Source organism: Periplaneta americana, chromosome 2, assembly GCF_040183065.1.
Source record: "Periplaneta americana isolate PAMFEO1 chromosome 2, P.americana_PAMFEO1_priV1, whole genome shotgun sequence".
Lineage (NCBI taxonomy): Eukaryota > Metazoa > Arthropoda > Insecta > Blattodea > Blattidae > Periplaneta > Periplaneta americana.
The window spans coordinates 86,531,445-86,556,772 of NC_091118.1; the positions used below are offsets into that span (position 1 = coordinate 86,531,445).

The window sequence follows — 25,328 nt, forward strand, 5'->3', positions numbered from 1 at the left end:
ATGTAATTACATATTCCGTTCCTACATATGTAGCTATAAGGAAAACTGAAAGTCCGCGAATCATATTACATATTTTGGTGCATAATAAATATTTGGCATATATTATATATTTTTACATATTTTGAAGGATATTGCATATTTTGAAAGAATATATACATTTTTTCACCAATTTTCTCTCTACGTAATTCTTAAGTTATTTTTTTAAATTATTTATAAAGCTTATTCCTTCGTCTCTAATGCATAAATATAATTTAATAATTGAAAATAATAACGTATTCTGTCAAAAAATGGACATCTCTTTGCAATGCTAATAGTTTGTAGGCTATATCCCTAGAGAAGTAACGGTAAAGTAGGTACAAATACCAATGCGAATGGTGGGTCATTGTACTGCTAACTTAGTGAAGGAAAAAATGAAAATTACTCTGTGGTAAGACCGTTTCGCACAAACACCCCCAATCAGTTGCTCTAAAAGAAAACAATAATTTTTTCTGTTTTTTTTAAGAAACTTATTTTGACATCAGGTAATACAAGGTGCAAGCCTACTGCCATTCGCATCCAAGTTAAAAGACTGGATTTCAATTGACGATTCCTTTACTAAAATGGTGAAATCATGCAGTCCAAAGTGTGTGACAAACGCATTGGGTGCTCCATGAGTCACAATTAGAATAGCATTTAAAAATTGGACTTCATGTGAGAAATAAAAAACGTGCTCCGTCGAAAAGAAACAAGTTCTTCTTACACAAGTGGTGCTGAAACATTCGTCTTCTACAAGTGAATTTAATAAAAATTTGTGAATGGCAATGGTTGCTGCAAACATACATTGGTATAAACTTGGAGTTCCAAAGTTTCAAGCATTCCTACGCAAATACTGCAACTTCAATATTTCGCATGAATCAACACTCCGGAAAAAAATATTTGAACTCCTGCTACACTGACACCAATTCGCTTCAAACCACCAACACACTTCTAGAAACATCAAGACATATACATATAAATCATCTTTACATATACAGTCCCTGACAAACTTTGATCACACACAGCAATCATCAATGATAATTATCTGTATGTTATTAATATCAGATAGAATATTTTAGATCTAAATGATTAATAACAACCACTATTTGCATCAATGTCAGATAAAATTCAGATCACAAGCGAACGTATACTACACGATTGAAATTCTACATGTATAATTACAACCAATCGACAATATAAAATCCATCAGTCACAACACATCAGTATTGTATATAGTACCTTAAGACATTTCACTCTTCGAACAATGTGAATTTCAATTAATTCTTTTAAGCTAATATATTCATTTTATTTATTTTATTTTATTCATAATTTATTTTAACATTACTGATAATTCGTATAATTCTAATTGATTAATTTGTATTTATACTGTAACATGAGTTATATGTATACACAATCAATTTCAATTTCAATTTTAAAAGTTTGCATCACATTGAAATTAATTATCCTCCAATTTTATACATAAAGCTCATGAAGATCCAACACCATGTATAATACATTGCTCATTTGTTATTTGCTCTATTTGATCAAGGTTCAGATTACATATTTTATTATATCTGATGATGCCCAATAAGGCGAAAACGTTAATATATTCCATATTCATATAGCAAATAAACATTTGCAAACAGATGTGTCTTATGATTGAAATTTATATATACTTATTTTATTATATTACTAGGCATATCTGAAAATATAAAATGAATTGTAAAAAAAAAAAAAATTACAATGGAAACAATTAGAGATGGACTTGATGATTCCTACGTATGGGTTGCCGTTGATGAGACGATCAATGACCGCAGAAAATATGTAAAAATATTTAATTATTAATTGCGCCTCCAAACAATAATTAAATGAGGTTCAATCACATGTGCACCTGTAATTTTTTATTAGTGTGCAAAAATACATCTAATAAAGCTTAGATTTTAAATTACCAACGTTTTTTTTTATTTATTACATATTTATCTACATACTTCGTCATTTTTAGCTTCATATTTATGTAGCCTACATAGTTCTCATTTTCACATTACATAAAATCCGGGCTCTAGTTATGGATCCATATTTTCTTTTTTCTTTTCTTTTTTCTTCCTCATCAGCTAAAGACTCAGTAAAATAAAATAATCTTCGGAACTACTATTCCACTCCATGTTTAAACCAGACTGCCTGTCGACTGGTACCGAAATATTCCGAGCAGTGAGCGTCAGAGCTTCCGCGGAAGACGGACGGCTGTAGATTTCCGTTCCGGTCGGTTCGTGCCAGTGAGCGTCAACCTTAAGAAGTGATGCCTCGTATCTACAGAAATGTTAATTTATGTAGTTTAACTACATTATTTGTCTATTTAGATTAACTACATTATTATTATTATTATTATTATTATTATTATTATTATTATTATTATTATTTTATGTTCACAAAATTGGAAATTTAACTAATATTTTGTCCTCGAATAGGTCTTGCAAAGGAGAAGCATGTATAAAAATTTTGTCCATAGCCTATTGAGAGAAATTAATTTTTAAAACAGTTTTTAATTCATCTGCAAATTTATGATACGACGTATCACTTTTTAGCTATCGATATATTAAATTATCATTGATGTTGTTTATATTACGATCTATTGAAATTAATTGTTTGTCGTTGTTCGTTTATAATCTCTTATTAAATTTAGCGTTAGCGAAATTCAGTTACAATCAAATAGAGAAGTGTTATAGTAACAGGACTGTAGTATTTTAAACACACCATTTATTTTTGTATTGAATACTGTACATTCTAAACTAAGAATGATTTGTGTATATATCCTTTAGTCATTAATCCAACTTTAAAATCGCTGTTGAAAACATTCTGAAGTATTATCACAAACTGGCCATCATTTGAACCCTATGCATTATTTCATAACTTTACTTTTCTTCGTCAGAAATGAACTAGGCCTACTTAAAATCTGCAATGCTCGACTTTCTTTAACTTCCCTTAGCCTGTTTCAAAACACGACACTTAAAATGAGTGTAAGTTAACATATTTAAATATTTATATAGCGAATATTGAAAACTTTATTGTGAACATATCTACTGAAGAGAAAATAAAGAAATGTGCAGAATGTGTGCACGATGTAAAGCGATAGAGGAAGTAGGTATCAGCAAAGAAAGGTACACCTCTTTGTGTGCTCTTCAACCGTGTGAAACTTGCAGCCGCAGGAAGCTGATGGCCATTGACTCGAGTTCCTTCATTCGAATCTTACTATCGAAATGTAGGTCCACGCTCCGATGAGAATTATGAAGGAAAAAGAGAATGAAATGTTATCTTTCACCATAATCAAACGGTCATTGTTTGCCGTTTAAGAGAAACTGAGCATGAGTCATTGAAAAATGTCGTTCATATTATTACTTCCACTTGTTAGAATTTCTTTGCACGTCGATGGTCAACAGTATTAATGTTGTTTGTGCATATAGCGAGAGAGTTTAGTGTTGGAATAGTAAATAGTTCTTGACATGAAAGTGCAGTTTCCATCTCCAAGAGGAACGTCATCATTGATGCTCTCACTTGGCACACCTCAATATTGTGAAGTATTCTAATCCATTTTAGTTATGTCTACAGAGTGGACGCAATGTTAGTCAAACGGCTGGGGTGTCGATTTTCCACGCTGATAACCCAGAATCAAATCCCGGGGGTCCAACAACGGTGCTTGATGATAAGATTTTGCTGGGTACTCCCGTTTCCCCTAGCGGTATTCCATCATTGCTCCATTAATAACAATAACAATAATAATAATAATAATAATAATAATAATAATAATAATAACATTAATAATAATAATGAAAATAATAATAATAATAATAATAATAATAATAATAATAATAATAATAATAATACGGCATTACGTTCGCCTCCTATAGTGTACCAACGGCAACGCCTTCATAGCGGCTGAAAGAACTTCTAATTTCGGCGTGTCACCCAGTAGAGGGGACGCTCGGGTGAATGACGCAAGTCAAGTGCCCGCCATTAGTTTAAAAAATGTTCGATGAAGCATGGATCATCCTATAATAGCGTCACCCTTCCTCTGCACAATTCTTTGTTCGCTCTACCGAGTCTTCCAATTCAAAAGGATTGTTAAATAATTATAATCATCAGAAGCTACATTTGGAACAAAATATTGTGGTCAGTCAAATGTCATGTCTCGCTCTCTCTATTACTGTTTGCAGCTCAACTATCCCGTTCAAATATAAAGCTCTGCTACATGTCAAAGGAATTACTTTATAGCTCCTCATAGTGACGATAGGTATAATTGAATGGCAACATGCCAATCGTGAGTACCACGAAAAAATCTGCTTTACACATCTTGTCCGCCATAAGATTAATTTGTACCCAGGATTTGAATTCTCGCCTTCAGGTATAAGGAATCTCCTCACAATCAGTGTTGCCATATCCAGCGATATGTCGCTAAAATTTAGGGAATTTTGAACAAGTCTCCGCGACAAATTTGGTAAAATATGATTAGCGACTTTTCTACCGATTTTTGCGAGCTGCAGCTGATGTAATTTGGTTATTTCTCCCAACGCGGAGATTTTTCACTCCGAACCAACCCGTGGCAGTTGTGTTTTGAAATTTTGTGCCGATGTTCGTTGTAGTGAAGCAAATTTTCAGCAATGAGACTGTAGTTTTGTAGTTTTTTTCTGGTTTCAATATATATTTAAAAAGCGTTAGTGCAAGTGTACTAAAACATTTCATCATAGGAAAGCCTACATACTAGGAGCAGGAATATAGATGCCTGTGTCCCGTAGATTCAGATAATACAAAAGCATATCGCAAATTTTGCAATGAAGGTCCTTTCACTTTCACATTCAAACTCAGAAGTGGAAAAACTCTTTAGCCTGCTTAACATTGTAAAATCTAAATTAAGTAATAAGATGAACATGAAAACAGTGATATCTATTTTACACATTATAAATTCCAAACTTACAGTTTGCCAAAAGGTGTAGTGTTAATGATTGTATCAAGTGCAGTGTATTCACAATAAGCTGTTCCCACACTTTCCACCTCAACATCTCAGCCGTCAACAACACAACCAGACACCACAGAAGGAGATGACGAAAAAATGATATTTTTGTCTGCATAGGTACGTTTTCCTTATTTTTATTAACTGATATTTGTTATTAATTTTTAGCGACATTTCTGGAGATTTTTAAATAAATTGTGTAGGTATTTAGCTACTTTTTGCTGAAAAGTTTGCGAGATTGTAGGGAGATATGTTGGCTACAGTGCTCACAGTCTGTTCGGCCAACGAATGCACGGCGAAGAATTGTACCCGGCACATGTGCACTATGATGCCGCGACTGACTTTTTAATGGAGGTTGTCTTGGCATTTCTTCCTGCTGCTCAAGTTACATAATGCTGCTCAGTCTTCAGTTAGATCAGCTGACAACATGAAGTTCCGGCTTCCTAGATGGTAAATCGGAATGATTTAGCTAAAAATAGGCCAACTATAGTCTCGACGCTGTTATTTCCGGCGTGACTCCGCCTCTTTGCTTACGTCTTAGAAAGTGAAGGCTCTATAAAGTCTAGGTAGGTAGTATCGTTCGCCATTTTTGTTCTTACGTTGCCGAGCTACCATACGAGGAATCTATTTGCCACACCGTTAAATATTATCATGTCGTAGCTCCTATGATAATAAATCAAACGCAATGTAATTCAGCAAATAATTGAGCGGCAAATAACGTCTTCGTGTGCTTTCTGCGAACGCCAACGAAAGAGCTAAAATGGCGGGCGATTATATTAAGTATTTATCGAGCCTTAAGAAATGAATCAGCGAATCACAAGACGCACACGTTTAAATGTAGCCGACCTGCAACACGATTGGCTGTCGGAAATTAGAGCGACGGGACTATAGATAACGCCGTCTGCGTGCTGTTCGTGGCGACGACGTATTCAACTGTCCTGCAATAATGATGCTAAAATCAGTAGGGGGAGCGATGACGGACAACCTGTAATTATTTAGTGTGTGAAAACTGATAAATCTACAAGAAAGTGCGCGAACGAAACACGCTATCTTATGACTGCAGAGGTCATAGGTTTTTTAAGAAAATATTGTATTATTGCATAAATCGACACCGAAATTACCAGAATGACATTTATTAGGCCTATTATTATTACTGTTATTATTATTATTATTATTATTATTATTATTATTATTATTATTATTATTATGTTAAATACTGGATGGAAATGGAACTAATTATAGCCCAGTATGAAACGCCAGACTCTCAAAATAATAATAATAATAATAATAATAATAATAATAATAATAATAATGACAACAATTATAGATTTGAACTGCGTATAACTCTTATTTAAAATTTGAGTGAATAGAGGGCGCGTTAACAATGATCAGGGTTGTCAACTTCGTGAGTTAATTTCAATGGAGAGTTTATTTTTTAAAGTCTGGTAATTCTGATTGATTTTTTTTTATTTTAGTTGGTTATTTAACGACGCTGTATCAACTACTAGGTTATTTAGCGTCGATGAAATTGGTGATAGCGATATGGTGTTTGGCGCTATGAGGCCGAGGATTCGCCATAGATTACCTGGCATTCACCTTGCGGTTGGGAAAAACCTCGGAAAAAACCCAATCAGGTAAGCAGCCCAAGCGGGGATCAAACCCGCGCCCGAGTGCAACTTTAGACCGGCAGGCAAGCGCCTTAACCGACTGAGCCACGCCGGTGGCTATTCTGATTGAGTATCGTACTTCACTGGCATATTCAGCCGTGTCGAGAATTGTCAAGAGGACAACTCACAGGATGATAACGCCACGACGAGGGAAACAAGTTATAAGATACTGATGGTTCTTGCCAGATAATTTTTTATATTATCTCTACATAATTCTAGTATAATTGTTTATATTAAGTTTAGTTTGTAATTTAATTGTATCAAATAACTTATACAAAGTGGAGCAAACTGTATGGTACTTTTGCATAATACAACGCTGCATAGCAGTACATAGCAACGGCGGCTTTAGAATTGTTTGTTTATTCCAGGAGGTCTGCCATTTCATTTGCGATGAATCAGTGGTCCATACAAATACGCATTCAAGTTGTGAAAGCTTTTATTCGTTTAAATAGTGTAATCGCAGCTCAGCGTTTCTTTCGCCAATGACATCGTCATCATTGTGTTCCTGACAGATGGACAATTGTGCGATGGATCCAGTCTTGGAGGAAACACGGAAAAGTGGAAAACAAGAAATCGTCAAATAGGCCAAGAACCGTCCGAACGCCTGAGAATGTCAATCATGTTCGAGCAGAAATGCAGCGAAGTCCACAGCACTCAGCCCGACGACACTCGCTGACAGTGCAAATCAACCGGCAATCGTTTCACCGGATATTGAAAGCATATTTGAAGCTATAAGTTGTTCATGATTTACGTCCAACTGATCGGCAGATGAGAATAGAATTCTGTGCGCAACTTCAAGAAATAATTGCTGAGAACAACAATATTTTGCCCAATTTGCTTATGTCGGATGAAGCACATTTCCATTTAACCGGATTTGTCAACAAGAAAAACTTTCGGTATTGGTCAGACACAAACCCTCAGTTGCTTCATGAAACTCCACTGCACAGCCCTAAAGTTACAGTGTGGTGCGGTGTAGCCAGAGTTGGAATTATTGACCCATACTTTTTCGAGGTTCTTAGAGAAGAACCTTACTGTTAACTCAGAACGATATCTTCAAATGTTCAACACCTTGCTGGTGCCTGAAATAAGAAGATAGGACATCTTGACACATGGTTCCAGCAAGATGGGGCTACTTCCCACATAGCCAATATCAGCATGAACAGATTCCGACAGCTGTTTCCGGGCCGACTCATTTCTCGCTTTGGTGACAGCCACTGGCCCTTCAGAACTCCGGACTTATCAGTTACATATTTCTTTCTTTGGGACTACCTCAAGGAGAAGGTTTTATTCCACTCGCAAGGAGACAATTACGGAATTACAGGCTTCTATCTATGATGAAATTGCAGCCATTCCGCGACATGCTGGCACGTGTGATGGATAGTTTCCTAAGTCGAATACACACTTGTGAATGTAATTAAAAAAATAACCATTTGTTTGCATTAAAGTAAATGGCAAAATGTGTACATTCTTTGCAAATAAACTGGATTTCTAGGTATGCAAACATTCTTCTATAATTCATTCTTTTTTTTTTTTTGTACCATACATTTTGCTCCACTTTGTACAATGTAAATTTTCATGATTATTAAATTATTTCTTTCACGCATTCTGTTCTATTTTTATTACTGCATAAAATTTGTTTTATTATTGCACATACTGGTTTTATTACTGTACAAATTATGTATAACTGCACACTAAAAAATCCTGATGACTAGACCCCGGACACGGGTATCCTAGACACCAGATTGAAGTCAGTTGCATACAGTGTATAGTCAGGACTTTGTGAAGGAGGGTTTAGTAGTACAGGCTGGTCTAGTCCTTAAACAAGTAACTAAATACATCCGTTTTACCCTTCCTTAATATGTTTCGCATACGTTAATTTGTTGATTGGAATTCCTACTTGAACAACGAACGTGCCGAAAACACGGAATGCAGAGGATTCTACGCTCACTAAATCTGTCCAGGAAAAGATCACATTTTATTACCGGTACGTGTGTCATGTGGACATAAGAAAGACAAAATATGTTCCATTCAGGAGCATTGTTAACAGCGGGACAGAATAATTTACGATAAGTCCTCAACTTCAGGATGACACTCAAATAGTTAAACTGAATTTTTTGCGACTGTGTTTAATGATAATACATGTCAATTAATAAATGTATCTAGGAGTTTCTTGAAAATATACGCATAAAGATTTATTGCTTAAGACCTCCCTATGAATATTATCTCAATACAACGAAAAAATCTGTAGAAGACGAGCTTTCGCTGGATGAAACCACAAACGCTTAGTGATCGTTATGTGGTAAATGTTATAGAGGAAATATTTGTGTCTTATTTTTGTTAGTAATATATAGTTCTTAACATCTAAAGTGTTAAATAAAGAGAACAACATAAGCATTAGGAACATCTCTGAATATGCTATGTGTCTTTTATGGCCAAATGGTAACACGCGGAAGAACCCTACATCATATTGCTGCGTTTCCGTACGCTTAGAATATAATTCGTAATTCAGTGCAAAGAATATTGGAGGTACTGTGAATGTGTAAAAAGTGATATAGTACTTCAATTTATAATTTCTGTATTTTATGTTTTCTTTTACAAGAAAATGCAAACGTGTAGAACGTCGCAACTTGTGTCTACAGGTCTACTAGGCCTACATAAATTTATGAAACTAACATTTTTGTGCAAAATTACATTTTATGTACTAGAAGTATTACTTGTAAATTTAAATATTATATTTTTACCTACCTATACTTATGATCAGCATGTTTGTGGAAAGAATACTGATACTAAACGTCCACCCGCTCTTGTTACTATAGAGCAGAATAGTTCGTGTTCAGGTAATATAGTGAAGCAGGGTACCTATGCCAGGTCTCTAGTTACAGTATAACAAACTAAACCAAGTAGTAGAGTTCGAAGAATATATTGTATTACATTAGAGTTAGAGATGTAGTATTTTTCTTCCTCCAAAAAAATCGCATTCTAAATGAAGAAGTCAGGTTTCTTTATTACCCATAATTTGCAGTTTATACTTCATCAGTTAGTACAGCCAGAGCCGAGTGACACGTCAGAGACTAGTTTCCATGTAGTTTTAGGATTTGGATTCCCGTTTAATTCCACTTTTTCACTACTGAATTTTAGTTTGTTTGTAATGTTAAATTTCATATTACTATTATATTCGCGAACATCCTGGAGAGAACTGGAAGAAAGACAGACAGTTTAAAGCATGCTAGAATCTACTCGTACGAGCAATATTGAAAGGACTTACAGACATAGCGAAAAGAAAAGAGGTAAGGCCCAAATCTTGTCAGAAGTAGCTTCGCTGACAAGCAACAAAGAAAGCCAGTCCTGCGCATGGAGCAGACCCATAACGGAATTCTGTGGACTTATCTTTATCTGTATTATATCAACATTCTCATATTCATTACCACACGTTTAAACATACCAAACTAATCCTAATACCAGTCATAGTTTGATATGGGTGACGGGTGTATTTAAACTTGTAGCCTAGAGCAAAATTATATAAATACTCGTATAATGGTGAAAATACTGAAAGTGCGATTATTTGATCGTAGGAATTCGTACATACCTTGTTTCTAACGCAGGTAGGTTAGGTACAACTGATGCCAAGTCGAGAGATGTAGGCCTAATAACTGAACAATTTTAAAACCATTTTTTTAAAACGGTTGACAGTGTGTTATATTCTAAGCTTAGAACCTCACAACTTGTTATGAGTTTCATTAAAATATAACTTTTTGTCGTCCGAAGTGAAAATTAGAATTTTTCGGTAGTATGTGGTTACTGTATCTCTCATTGGATCTGAAGTTGGCGTGTTCATATCTGGTCAAGAGCAATGGAATGTTAAGGGCTTATAATTTAGCTTTAGCTTTCTTTATTTCCAAATAATATAATATACAAAATGAAAGATTCAATGACAGTCTTTTTAAGGAATGAATCTTCAGTATAGTAAGAATGGAAAGTCCTAAACCATTTTGTTCTCTTGCACTTACATTTCCCACAAATAATTATTTTAGTTGGTAATTTTTGAACCCATTATCTTTTGAACACATTTAAATACACAATTTGAATAAATGTCTTTACATTAAAGTTTTCAGTTCCACAAAATATTTTGCATAATATTTCTGTCACGTTTACAGTTTAATGTATTTTAATATCTTAATTACTAAAAAATCGCATTAATGAATTAGTGTTTGGCAACTCTGTTACCGAAATATAACGCTTCCTTCACCCGAAGACCTTGTACCATGCGTTGGCAAGTGCTACTGAATTTATTGCGATGTTGCCATTATATTCAGAAACAAAGTCGATTTCCGACTAAACAAAAACAAATAACGCAAATGACAAAAAAAATCCGTCCTTTCGTAAAATACTTACCCTGTAATGATACTGTCAATGAACGCCTTTCACCCTGTTTTTTATCCTGTCCTTGATTAACAGATTTCTATAAATTAATAATATTAACCGTTTCTCTCTTCACCAGTTCCTCATTTGAGGATATTCATTTCTTGGATCAATGTATCGATTGAGACTGCACCTGTCTTATGAGATCACAGAGATATCTAGCGGAGGAAGCAGGAAGCAGAGTAGGAAATATGAGAGTGGGCTGTAGGCTGCTGTGTATCCGGGCCTGCATAGCGGACCGCCTCTCCAAATGAAGAAAAAAAAAACAGTTATGTATCTATTTCGTGCAGGTAGTAGACAAATTAGATTGGGCACTACCAAAAATGTGAAGCATGAAAACTGCAGGGCATGGCCGAACTTTGAGACAAGGATATTGGAAAAGGTCAAAACCACATGATACAGCGTGTTACGTTAAATCCGACACCCAGTCACGCAATGGCAGAATCAATCTGTATTAATTGTACCGCATTCTGCTCGAGACATTTTGAATACAAGGCGTCCTTGTAAGAATTGCACGGCCGGAAAGAATTGTTTTGCCATAGACAAATTTGTTCAGGTGGCCTTACTTCCCGACATACTGCCAGGGATTTACTTTATCACCCGTGGTTTTGACAATGCAAGTAATACAATAGTCACGCCCAGTGTGTTTCGTTACACCCGGATACTTAATTGTAAGAACTGTTGCGGGTCTTTCCTCATACTACAAGTTGACACGCCCGTGCATAGTGTCAATAGAGAATCAGATTTATCTTAGTTTCAATTACATCCTTCTTCTCTCCTCCTTTTCATTTTATAATCGTCTTTATTTCGTAACCTAAATTAAAAATCATCACCATGAATTATTATTATTATTATTATTATTATTATTATTATTATTATTATTATTATTATTATTATTACAATCATAATAAATTATAATAACATTGTTAGTCCTCGGTTTTCAAGTGATGGAAATGCTCATTAGATCCTTCAATTCAAACTTAATCGTGAACGGTTAATTTAAGGGTCATACAATCTTCAAGGCAAATAAACACGGGTAGACTCTTATCGTCAAAATTGAACTGTGCTATTCTAGTTCTCAATAAAATTTTGAGCTGATGAAACTGGAAGTATTTCTGTTGACGGGAGGAAAATGTTAGCTAGAGTTAGAGAGATAATAAGTAGGTATGCAGTATGGACACGTTGAGGGAGAACAGAACAATTCGTTAATTTTTCGTGTAAGATGTCTTTGTGTGACGATAAATTGGCAACGTGATCTCGGAGACAGTTTGGCAAAACTTATCTTCCAGACCACAAGAGTAAATTTTCTTTTATTTATCACCAATCAATTAAATTTTGACATACATTACTGCCAAATTATACCTTCACGTAATGCTTTTCTTTAAGTTTACTGGTGGCAATCTTAAAAATGTAGTAATCATGGGTTACGAATCCACGATTGAAAAGTAACCGTGATTAAAATGTAATTTCTGCGCACCATTCATAGTCACCGGTTACTTAAACATGGTTAACTGACACCTCATTTAACCAGGATAAAATCTGTGACCTACAAAATGACGAAAGGAAAGCATTTCTGCAAAGAAAATAGTCAACGTAGCCTATAAAAACTACTGCGCTTACTCATTTCTACATCGAAACGAACGTACCCTATATGTTCGCGTTGCATTTCGTTGGCTTACTTTCAAAACCATTATTATTATTATTATTATTATTATTATTATTATTATTATTATTATTATTATTATTATTATTATTATATTAAAACCTTGTAACTGCATTTGAGGAAATTGCACAAGGGAGCAAAATAATTTCTTATTCTTTTTATACCCTGGCCAACAACTGTTATGTATTTGTTATTTATAAAATATAGAAATATTTTCACACTCACGAGGTGTTATCAGCAGAGGCATTTTGAAAATATACACAGATTTCGACATTCGGTAAAAATTGGACTTGCTGAGTTTTAGAAGTAAGCCGATGATTTGTTCGCCTTAAGGGACCGTTCGTTATGTATGCGCGTTGCATTTCTTTGTTTTTTTTTAGTGCTGTTGAGTTAAAATCTTACAAAATATAAAATCCATGAATGAGCTTTGAATCTTGAAACCCGCACCTTACTTTATCTTATCACGAAAGTTTGTTACACTTTTATCATTGACATTATAAATCTTCATTTTAATCGTACGAATTATTAGCAGCCTACATACTTTATTCACTATTTCTGAAAGTATGTGTTCTTTCTTCCTTATTCATGTTTAATTCTTCTTTGTGTGTAAAATGTTGTTATGTTTTATTTAACGACGCTCGCAACTGCAGAGGTTATATCAGCGTCGCCGGATGTGCCGGAATTTTGTCCCGCAGGAGTTCTTTTACATGCCAGTAAATCTACTGACATGAGCCTGTCGCATTTAAGCACACTTAAATGCCATCGACCTGGCCCGGGATCGAACCCGCAACCTTAGGCATAGAAGGCCAGCGCTATACCAACTCGCCAACCAGGTCGACTCTTTGTGTGTATGTGTGGGTATAATATCCCTCAGTGTTGTATAGTTATAATTTACATCTGAATTTGTAACTCTTAATTTGTAATTTTAGTTCACTTACCACTTGCATATTCATTGATTTCAGGCCTTATGTTATTTTGTAATATTATTATTTAGTATGTTTGCATTATTTTATCCAACTTGTGATTTTATAATTACATCAATGTTTGAGTGTTCTTTAAATTTTAGTCTGTAATTATTAACTTGTATCATTGTAAATTATATTACCTTCGTTTCTTTTGTTTCTGGCTGAGTGGAAGAGAAGGCGTGATGGCCTTAATTTCGCCAAAATAAATACATATTATTGTTATTATTATAAACTAGCCATACCCGTGCACTTCTTAGAATTAAATATTGACAAAACTAAATACAGTTTTGTAATGACTTAGTGAATAATAACTTTTTGTGTGTTGTAAGTCGTTTGCTTCTGAATCATTTTGAAAGTTGTATTTAAAACTGTGAATTTAACTGTTATTATCATGCAATACTTCCTGGAGTTCTTCAGTCAACTCTACTTTTAAGATTGATACTATCCCCGTCGGGGCACGTTACCTGGTTGAGATTTTCTCCGGGGGTTTCCCTCAACCCAACATGAGTAAATGCTGGGTAACTATCCGTACTGGAACCCGGACTCATTTCACCGGCATTATCACCTTCATCTCATTCAAACGCTAAATAACCTAAGATGTTGTTACAGCGTCGTAAAATAACCTACTAAAAAGTAAAAAAAACTTGATACTGTATTAGACCTAATAGACAATTTTATTGGTCAGCGTTTGAAATGAAATATACTTGAAAGAACTGATGGCTCTTATTCTCAGCTGGAAGAAGATTTGCAATTAAATGATAAGCTTATGCTTGAACTTCGAATGATGGCGTAGAATTGACTTTATGCATTTATTGCATAGTTTATTCACTTAATCTATTTTAACACAATTCATTGAGCATAGTTGAAATAATGGAATGCTAAGCTAACGTACTATTACTGCATACTAAATCAATACACTCTCATTGTTTGTTAATTCTCTGAGATGAAAATGAATGTGATAGGCCTACATAAACATTATTTTAAGAAATAAGGGAAACAAATAATATACACAATAGCCTATCAAGTTTTCTGTGCATAAAAAAGCTATTTTAATCTTACCTATTCTCGATTCACTTAGAAGTTACTGTAATAACATTATAGCATTATGTCCATCTAGAGAAACTACACTTTTCAATGGTAAAATAATAATTTATACAAATCGGTTCTGAGATTACTTCATACCACTGCCCATTGGATCACATCCTATGGCTGCTTACGCAGATGCAGAATGCGATCAAGCAGGCAGTGCTTCATACAAACAAAGAACCTTCGAGCATTAAAGTATTTATGTTCGAAACAAAGAACCATGTTAAATGAATAGCTTCCGTTTGTTGTTGTCCGAGGCCTCTTACAAACGAAGTCATGATAGAATAAAACTTATCGGAAATCATTTTTAAAGAAACTTTTGTTATGTAACATTTTTCAAGAAAATCAGTAATAACGGAGATATTTCGGTTTATTTAATTCAGGCCCCCTTATAACTCCTCTTTCAAATAACGTATTTTAAATACCACATAGCCTAAAATCTAAGTTAGAACGAACTTAATTTATATTCAAATTTTCATATAAATCGGTTTAGCCATTATCGCGTGAAAAGGTAACAAATATCAAGACAGACATACAAACAAAAATTTCAAAAAAGCGATTTTTGGTTTCAGGATGATTAATTATACATGTTGACCCAATTATTTCTGGTAAAGCGAAAATTACCAGAAAAATTTCGGTTACAGATTTATTATTAGTAATAGGAGATAATCGTGATTGTGCTAATTTATGGATACGAAAGATTTTTAGGCGAGGCAGTCATAGTAGATATTTTAGGATCTTATTCAAACGTTCGTCCAGAAATAATAAGGAAAACTATGAGAAGTACCAGTCGATGGCTGCCTACGTCGGATTCATCCACGGAATTCAGGATGGGAAGTTAGGATTCTAGCGGCAGAAGATCGTTTGATCATAGTTCGTCTAGTACAGTCCTCAAAAACATAATATTGCGCTTGTTTATTATTTATTTCCTCCGATTGTGTACCTTACAATAATTTCTAATCACACCATTTAACAAAACCCATCGGCTACAACTTGTTTCTCTTGTAATGAAGTATTTGGACCGTTGCTCTGAACTCTTGTGACGATGCGTGCTAGGTACCCCATAGTCTAATCCTGAGACTGGGTTACGTGCAACATGCACACATCGTGCAACTGATGTCCTTCCTCGGAGAGATCCCGCTCCGTCTGAGTGAAATGCTGTATTTCTGGTTCGCTGTATATTGTCATTCAATACTAATGATAATTTCAAGTTCAGATCATAACTGCTTTAATTGCAGATGGGACGAAACGTCGTGGACGTCCTGTAAAAAGTAGAACAGGACAAGCTTTTCGCAATAGTTACTAGTGCAGTCTTCGAAACATTCTTTGCTGGTTTAAGTTTGAATTGAAGATACAGTTCTACAGAGTGATAGTAGTCAATGTTTTGTCCTATAGCTGTCGTACAACGAGTCGTTGAATAGAAGTGGTAGACGAAAAATGGAATACTGTCTTCGGAGTCACAAGACCAGCGTTGACTTCATACATCAGTTTGAGGAAACTGCGTACTTAAGGCTGCACTGGAAGGAATGGTGAACGGAAGAAAAGTTCGGGGCAGAAGAAGATATCAGACGATAGACAACATTAGGATATATAGATTGTATGCGGAGACTAAGACGAAGACGGAAGATAGGAAAGATTAGAGAATACTGGGTTTGCAGTGAAACACCTGATCTTGGGCAGAACACTATCAATAAATGAGTGTGAAAATAGAGAGATAAAAGCAGAATGGCACAAGTATATTGGTGTACCTTACTATTGTATGGTTGAACTGAGAGAAATTATCATTATCTGTCCTAACTACAAACAGAGTGGAAGTCGAAGTGTAGCACGCACAAGAACAAAATTACCAAATATGTTTCCAGTCTAGCTCCTGAAATTTTTATCAGATAATAATTTTAATAATATTAGTAGTCTGACTCAATTGTTAGAATAATTATTTAATTTAAATATCTTTAATGTTTTTTTTAAGTATTTTCGCGTAACGTTACACATGTGATTTTCGTCGACATAAGCAAACTCTTATTACTTCGTATGTTGATATAGTGCTTAATTAGTTGTGGTAAATATGTTTTAAAATTTAAGATAGAATGATTAATACTTCAAATTTGAATGTAAATGGAACTGAAATTTCGAAATAATAATTTCAAATTTTTATTTTATTTTTTATTTTACCTCTAAACATACTAAAAAAAAGGCCATAATCATTTTATCAATCTACCGTGTGTAAAGCACCACGACGTACAGCATTTAATTGACTATTAATACTACCTTCATAACTTTATTCTCATTTTTATCATTTTCAGACTTAAAACATTTTTCCATATATAAAATCATACTCCTTGCGACACAATATTATTCTTAACTGACGCAAACGAAACTTACAAGAATTATAATATGTACAAATATCTTAAATTGATCTGGGCTTTGATATAACTTGCATATTAGGCCTACTGTACAATTCCAAATGTTCAAATAGTAACAAACTCTGTTTACATCAAAATCAGAAAAGCAAAGTTATTTTTTTTCTTAGGATTTCTTTTAGGTACAAAAATCAGACTAATTTTTATTTACGGTATATACAGAGCGATTCACGAGGATTTACCGGAGCTTATTTCCGAAGACATTTGAGCAAAAAATGTCATATAAACATCTGTTCTAATCTCAATATTTTCAGAGTTGTACCAATTTGAAGTTGTTAGTAAAATACCTCTTTTCTTTAGTTTTAAGGGTAAAAGAGTATTCCAAATAGAGAATGAACTATTCAGAAGTATCATTTCCTTAATTGGCTAGTATTCTCAAACTAAAAATGTGTTGATAATTGCTTTGTACAAATTCCGTTTTCCAATTTTTAACTGAAAGTTACATCATTTTTACGCACTTACCACAACAATTGTTACAAATCATACGACTTCAGAAACTTGATTCTTTATAGTTTAATTATGCACCTAATGTACAATCTTAAAAAATTTACAAGAGTGGTGTGATTTGTAACAATTGTGATAAATGCGTAAGAAAATGTAATTTTATAGTTAAAAATCGAAAACAAATTCTGTACGAAGCAACTATGGAATTAACAACATATTTTAGCTTCAGATTACTAGCTAATTAAAAAAATTATACTTCTGAATAGTTCATTCTCTATTTGTAATAATATTTTACCCTTAAAACCAAAGAAAAAAAGTGTTTTATTAACAACTTCAAATTAGCGTAACTCTGAAAATATTGAGATTAGGATACATGTTTATATGACATTTTTTGCTAGGAATGTCTTCGGAAATATGCTCCGTGAGTGACGGTAAATTCTCGTGAATCACCCTGTATTATGTGTGTGCTGTTATTCTGCAAATTTATAGCTCATAAAGTCAAAACTTGTAGCGCAAGGGACATTTTTTTATGAAACTATTTGAAAAATTGAAATTAACTAACATTAATTGACTTAGATGACTGAAATTCAGCATAGGATTGGCTATGAATAGCAGTAGTACGAGTACGTAGTTACAATTTGATAATGATTGCTACAAAATTACAGAATTTCTAAATTTCAGTTCTATCTCCCCTTCACTTAACCGCTGTCCCAGCTGATCAGCTAAGATTTAGCGGGTAAAAAAATATGTTCGAGATTTGAATAACTGAAATTAATAAAGCAATACTGCGGTGCTGCACGCCCAGGTGTGTGAGGTGTAGTGCCAAGGGCATGCACCCTGACCCTGGCCGACGGAGACTGGAGTCTGGGCGTGGTCTGCCGAATATGGACCGACCTTGAGCTGAATTCAAGGTACGGACGGCCGTGACTTTAGCTCGCGACTTTGTAGAGGAAAAGGAAACAACTGCTAAACGTGTTCCTCATGATAAGAAACCCGGCGAATTAAAGATAGTTGCAGATGCTGACTGCTGAAACTTACTTGCTTATTTACGTACTTACTTACTTACTTACTTACTTACTTATGGCTTTTAGAGAACCCGGAGATTCGTTGCCGCCATCACATAAACCCTACATCGGTCCCTATCCAGAGCAAGATTAATTCAGTCTCTACCATTAGGCCTATATCTCACCTCCATCAAATCCATTTTAATATTATCCTCCCATCTACGTCTCGGCCTTCCCAAAGGTATTTTTCTCTCTGGCCTCCAAACTAATACTATATATGCATTTCTGGATTCACCATAGGTTCTACATGCCCTGCCCATCTCAAACATCTGGATTTAATCTTCCTAATTATGTCAGGTGAAGAACACAGTGTGTGCTAAAACCTACAGAAATGAAAATTAATTTTGAATTAAACCCCGTCGCGGCGACCCTTAGCTTGGTTAATTGACGACTTCTCACAAAAGAACACGTTTTGTTGCCGTTCAACTCTTGTGAGGTTTTTTTGTGAGAAAATTTTTATCGTAATGTTGGAAATTTTGACATGAATTTTAATTTGTGGGCATTCTAAAATTTTGCAGATAAACAGAAATTGCAATTGTTTAAATGTAAGCATCGATATGGCTATAGTCCTTAATTAATCAAACAGCCATTGGATACATTGTCTTTGTATGATAATATTATGAAGCTTGCATTTACTTTATTATGCATAAAATATCCATAGATTATTTCTTTTCCTGTCAAATCGCTTTAGAATGGAGTGTACAAGTCATTAATGTAATATATCCTAAAATTCACTTCTCGAAAAGCACTGACTTAAATTTTACGTCATGTAAGATAAATTCTTACGACTGATTTGTGAATAATTTATTTACTTTGTATTATACAAATCGAATATTTTCTACGAAATTTTCTCTGACATCTTTTCACGATGTAGGCATTTCTTTCACGAAAGTGTGTTATATATAATTCTTTATTCCACGGAAGTTCATATATACTGTATTCATTTGGTTTGTAACTGATGCATGCCGTAAGAACCGTGAACATAAAACAAGAAGAAAACCCACAGGCCTATACAAAACACGTAATTTGAGACTATTTAGAATATCGTAATTCTGTTATAACTTTATAACGTATTCTCTTCCTACATATTAAACTCCTCCAGTTGGTATGTCACTCTGCTGTACGTCGTTGTTGGGAATGTACGGAAGGGCGCCATGATAAAAATGCAAAAATCGTATTTCTGTCTCACCTCGTTGCTGAGAAAAAGTGTTTCAAAATGTGTATACATCAATTTGGGACACTCTGTATTTAATATTGTTTAATATATTTCAGTAAATGTGTCTTTACCTTAGCTCGAATAGTTTTCTCATTGTATGCGTTGGCAAAATGTGCTTGCTCCCAAAAATAAAGGGAGACACCTGATTTTTTTTAGTTTTGTCTATCCCTGGTAAAAATTATTTTTTTTTATTACATTATGAACTGCTTTTCAACAGACATAAATACTTCGTTAATATTGTTGTTAAATCCAAGTAGTAGTTTGTACTTGAGTAGGTACTATTCTTGTTGTACACCGACTTATACACACAGGTACACGAATAAGTAGATGTAAACATACAGTATCGCAGCGTGCGGGGAAAGATCTCAGCATGAACTGTTGACTCGCAAACTTGCTCTGCGTACCAAGCGAAGCTAGCCTTGATGGTATGCTCGACGTATATCTAACTTGTATTCAAAGTAACCAATCGCAGGACTCTACTTATAAGTTACATAAAAGGAAAAATTCAGAAATTTATCAGTTTGATTCGTTATACTTGTTTGCCTCACAAGAACCCAATATCGGCAATTTCTTAAGTTGAATTTTTATGGATATCGGCTACTTGTAGGTGATTTTAATTATAAGAGTTACAGAAATGTTCGTAAAACTGAATAACCATTCATTCTAGAAATATCCAGACTTCGATCTTCAAATCATGGTTTCCCTAGTTTCATTACGTTCGTCCATATAATATTTTATCGAGTTTACAGCTTGCTGCAAGTCTGATCTAGATCCATATAGATTTGTTTATTATTATTATTATTATTATTATTATTATTATTATTATTATTAGTAGTAGTAGTAGTAGTAGTAATGTTCATAATCATCATAATTAATATCACCTACCTCCAATAATCGAATCATCACTCTTGTGAAGGTTATGCACCCAGTTCCACGAGCTACCACGAGTCCAGGAAAAGCCTACGATACATCATAACATTACCACCAGAAACTAATGACCACATACCACAGAGTCCAAGTTCGGTAGCGGCTCCTAGCCGACTCTACATCGCAGCATGCCCGAAATATAGGAAAGAAATGGAGATGATGATGAAAGAAGGAAGTGTAATTATTATGATGGTCCAACGTCTAAGATTACCCAGCAATTAAGCTTCAATTGGTTGAGGGAAAATCTCGGGAAAATCTTAACCAGGTAACTTGTCCAAACCAGGATTTCAACACAGGCCCACTCGTTTCACGGTCAGATATGCTAAGTTACTCCACAGCTGTGAACAATTCTGGGTATTTACAAGTTTGGGGACTCCCTGTGGTCAGCGTGGCGCAAGGTAACCTCTTCCTGGAAATAACACACTCAAAACAACATACCCAGTCCATGTAAAAGAGAAAGAAGTCTTCCTATCAGTAAATCGAAATCAGTCTGCAAGATATGTGGTTAGAAATTCCATTATCAGGCAATAGACTTACATCTCACTTGACGATGTGTCAGAAGAAGAATAATAATTAAAATTGTTTGTATACCTACATCTGAAGTGTGATTAGTATACTAGTCAGCGATGCATGCAATGGAGGGGGAAAGGAACTGGCCACCATACCGTATTATCTCCTGGCTTAGTTGCCTCATGAGTGATGCCTTATTGGTGCCACTTATAAGATTGAAACTTGTCTCCGGACAATTGATTAAATAACAATATACAGTAGAACCCTGTTATAACGACATCCAAGGGACCTCAAAAATTGTGTTATAAACGAGTGTCGCAGTAACCGAGTTTCATATTATCAGTCTAGTGGGGTGGAAAATGAAAAATAACAAACTTAATTAGCCTTATTTTAGATTTATGTACGGTATTCACTTTTAAGCCTACCATGAACGTAATAAAATACACGTACAATTATAAAGCAATATTCTGTATTAAAACAGTTTGTTCAATACTCACCAAACTTCGTTACTTAGGAGTCAAGTAATCAGTCATTTTACTCTATTGTCTCCTATTTTCCCAATACACACTTTCTAAATTACGTTCTATATTCATTATTTCAGTTACAATTTCCTTCCCCTAGCTTCGATCTATTCTGTTCAAATGCAGCAACAATTTTATCCTTGCTCTTCCAAATCGTTTGGACTGTGCAATTAACTAGGCCAAACTCACGACACACGTCAGCTTTTTTAAATTCCATTCTCAATTTGATGAATCACTAACTTTTTCTTCAAACGTTAAAACTTTTCTTTTAGGGGCCATACTGCGCTAAAATGTGTGCACTTAGTGAAAACTACCTGGCCGAAACTGATCGTAAGCAAATGCCGTTAATACGGCATGAATTCTGGCGGGTTAAAGGAAATCTGCCTCCATTTCAGAAGTCTATGATGGAAGGGGACAATAAATAATTCGCCAGATTTCAACGAAATATTTCTTAAAATACTTTGGTTCTTAGACAATCTTATTCCAAACTGTAGTTGAAAATGACGTTATATGCGAGGTAGACGCATATACGTTTGTCGTATTAAGCGAGGTAGAAAAGTATATTATGTCTTATGGGGAATTAGTTGGGACCACAGAATATTTGACGTTATAGGCGAGGTGTCGCACAAAGCGAGGTCGCTATAACCAAGTTCTACTGTAAGTGTAGTGGCGAAGTGCATCAACATTGATTAAAAACGCAGTAATCATAGATTACGAAACGATGGTTAAACAGTAGCCGTGGTTAAAATGTAATTTATGTGCACCATTCATAATCACCGATTACTAAAACTTGGCTAGCTGACACCTCATTTAACCAGAGTAAAGTCTATGATGGTACATTGTTTCTACAAAATGACTAAAGGAAAGCATCCATACCGCTGCAAAGATAATAGTCAACGTCTAAAAACGACTGCGCTCACTATGTTCTACATCGAAATGAACGTATCCTACATTTTCGCGTTGCATTTGTTTGCCTTTGGGCGCTGTTATATTTGTGAGTTCCATTTCTTTGTTTTTCAGTACTTTTAGGTTAAAATCGTACAAAATGGAAAATTGAATCCAAAAATGATTATATCCCAATGTTAGGTTGAAATATCGATAGACTTAATTACTAGATTTAAATGTATTATATAAAAAAGATGGAATATCCATAAAGGAAAAGGATGCAGAAGATTGGTAGGAATGTGTGTGTACGATGTTGGACCCCATTTACACCAGGGAATTGTGCATTATCCTAAGATCCATCCATAACCTCTCTTTGTTCAGCCAGTGACATAGAGAAAGAGATACTGGTATTCGAGTATTCCCTCTTAAAATACAGAAAATAATAGTTACATAGAATCGTAATATAAGCAGCCGATCCGTAGGAGAAATATGATTGTTCTTGTGTTATTTCAATTGATCCATTTGTAGATTTTGATAAACGAAATCCCTCCTGAAATTTTCTGTCACCTAATTGCTCGCAAGAATTCTGTCTTTCCACTAAAGAACCTTCACGCTGATGCTCTATCCAAGTAATTCAAGTACTGCACAATAATAATCGTCTTCGAAATAATCACCTGTGGTTATGGCCGCCATTTTGCTTTACTAATCGCTGGTTATCTCCTTTAACCGCTCATATTTGGCCGGTTAGAGATTACTGTGGTTAACTTCCTATTTAAGTCGTAACCGAGGTCGATCCACCGTAAAAATGCTTAATCGGGGATTAGGTCACAATTTTAACCGATGGTTACACTAACCGACGTTGATGCACGTGGGCATAGTTCTAATTAGCTATAATAGTTATTACTTACCCATTATTATTATTATTATTATTATTATTATTATTGTTATTATTATTGTAGTTATTATTATTACTGTCACTACTCCTACTCCTACTCATAAACCTAGCTCTTCTCCTACTATTACTAGCACGGTTTTTTTTTCTTTTTTTAACAAGTACATTATTCAGGTTTTACCAAACACTAGACGTCCTCTCCATGATCTTGCGGTTATTATGAAGGCTAGAAGGTCGAAAGAATAGGGCGAAAAAAATGCATATAATATATATTAAAAATAAATCACGATCGACTTTTTCTGAATCCTTCCCTGCGCTCTATTTATCGACACTCAAAACAGTTGTTGTGGAAATGTGGTTAAATAAAACATAACATGTAATAAATATTCCTAAAAATTAAATATAATACTCTAATTGACATGACAAAACCACCGAAAGCCAGCACTGCCGCCGGTATTGGTTCAGTCACAAAAACTTCCCGCCTCCAAAGTGTTACTAGTCGTCCTTGCTCTAAAGTTGGCTCTGACAGTCGCTAGAGAGGTATAAGAAAAACAAAATTAATTAATAATGTTAGTATAGTGTGCTGAAATTAGACATTTGTAGTTTACAATTCACTGAAGCATTCTGGTAGACCGCGAAGTTAGTAACGCAATCAGAAATTTCACTTACTCTTTGTTTTTGTTCCTTTTACTATTCTCACGATTTCACTTTTACGAATGAATTGTGCAACCCTAAATTATTACATATATACATAATAATTTTTAAGGGTTTGTTTTTGCTATAAGGACACTTTCATCCCTCGATATTAGAAAACATAACCTCTTTTTCCGAAGTCAGGTAGAGTAATGATGAAAAACTATTTCATTTCTTGCTAGCAACGATTCCACTATGTTGTAGAATAATACTAAATAAAGACGAAAAGAATAATAGTTATGAGACAAGACCGTCAGGAATCGACTACCTTTTATTTACCATATTTTAAAGGTCATTTTAACGTAATGGTTTTCGCTGGCCACATGCAGTAGTAACAACAGAACGCAACTGGCGCCGTGGCTTAGTTGGTTAAAGCGCCTGTCTAGTAAACAGGAGATCGAGGGTTCGAATCCCTCCGGTGCCTTGTGCGACAGAAGTTGCTTTTTTAATACATTATTATCACACAACAGCACTGAAAGTACCTTAAGACGACTGTTATTATTGTTTTAGGAAATGAAATTTTATGACTTGTTTAAATGAGAGTGCAATGTAGAAGGTATTTTTGCATTACATTATGACTAATACATAAATAATATAATTCTACGAGGATTAAAATATTATTTTTCTTGTAAATAAAGTTCTCGTTATGGATACTTGAGTCAAGAATCAATCAGAACTTAGGAATGCTCTTTGTCAATCTTTTACTTTCTCATTACATGAAGCTAGAAGAAAAACCGTAAGGTTCTGTAAAATTATGTGTTCAAGTAAAAACATGTTTTCAGTGTCCATGTTATCGAAAAAATGGTTTTGGATATCCGAGCTATCTGTTGGTGGTCCGTGTAGAGAGATTTCTCATAAACTACTGAACGGATTGCATTCATATTATATATCCACCAGCCAATTCATGTGAAAAATGATACATACGAAAATAATGTTAGA

General features: G+C 34.6%; 1 protein-coding gene and 1 non-coding gene across 2 annotated transcripts in view; one reads left to right on the forward strand and one right to left on the reverse strand.

The window, feature by feature from the left end:
* The window catches only part of LOC138694383 (uncharacterized), a 226,229-nt gene that overhangs the window by 187,860 nt on the left and 13,041 nt on the right, over positions 1-25,328 (reverse strand). The gene's annotated exons all lie outside the window — the stretch shown is intronic.
* Positions 24,740-24,813, forward strand: TRNAT-AGU (transfer RNA threonine (anticodon AGU)). The gene has a single exon. It is a non-coding gene; the product is annotated as a tRNA-Thr (tRNA).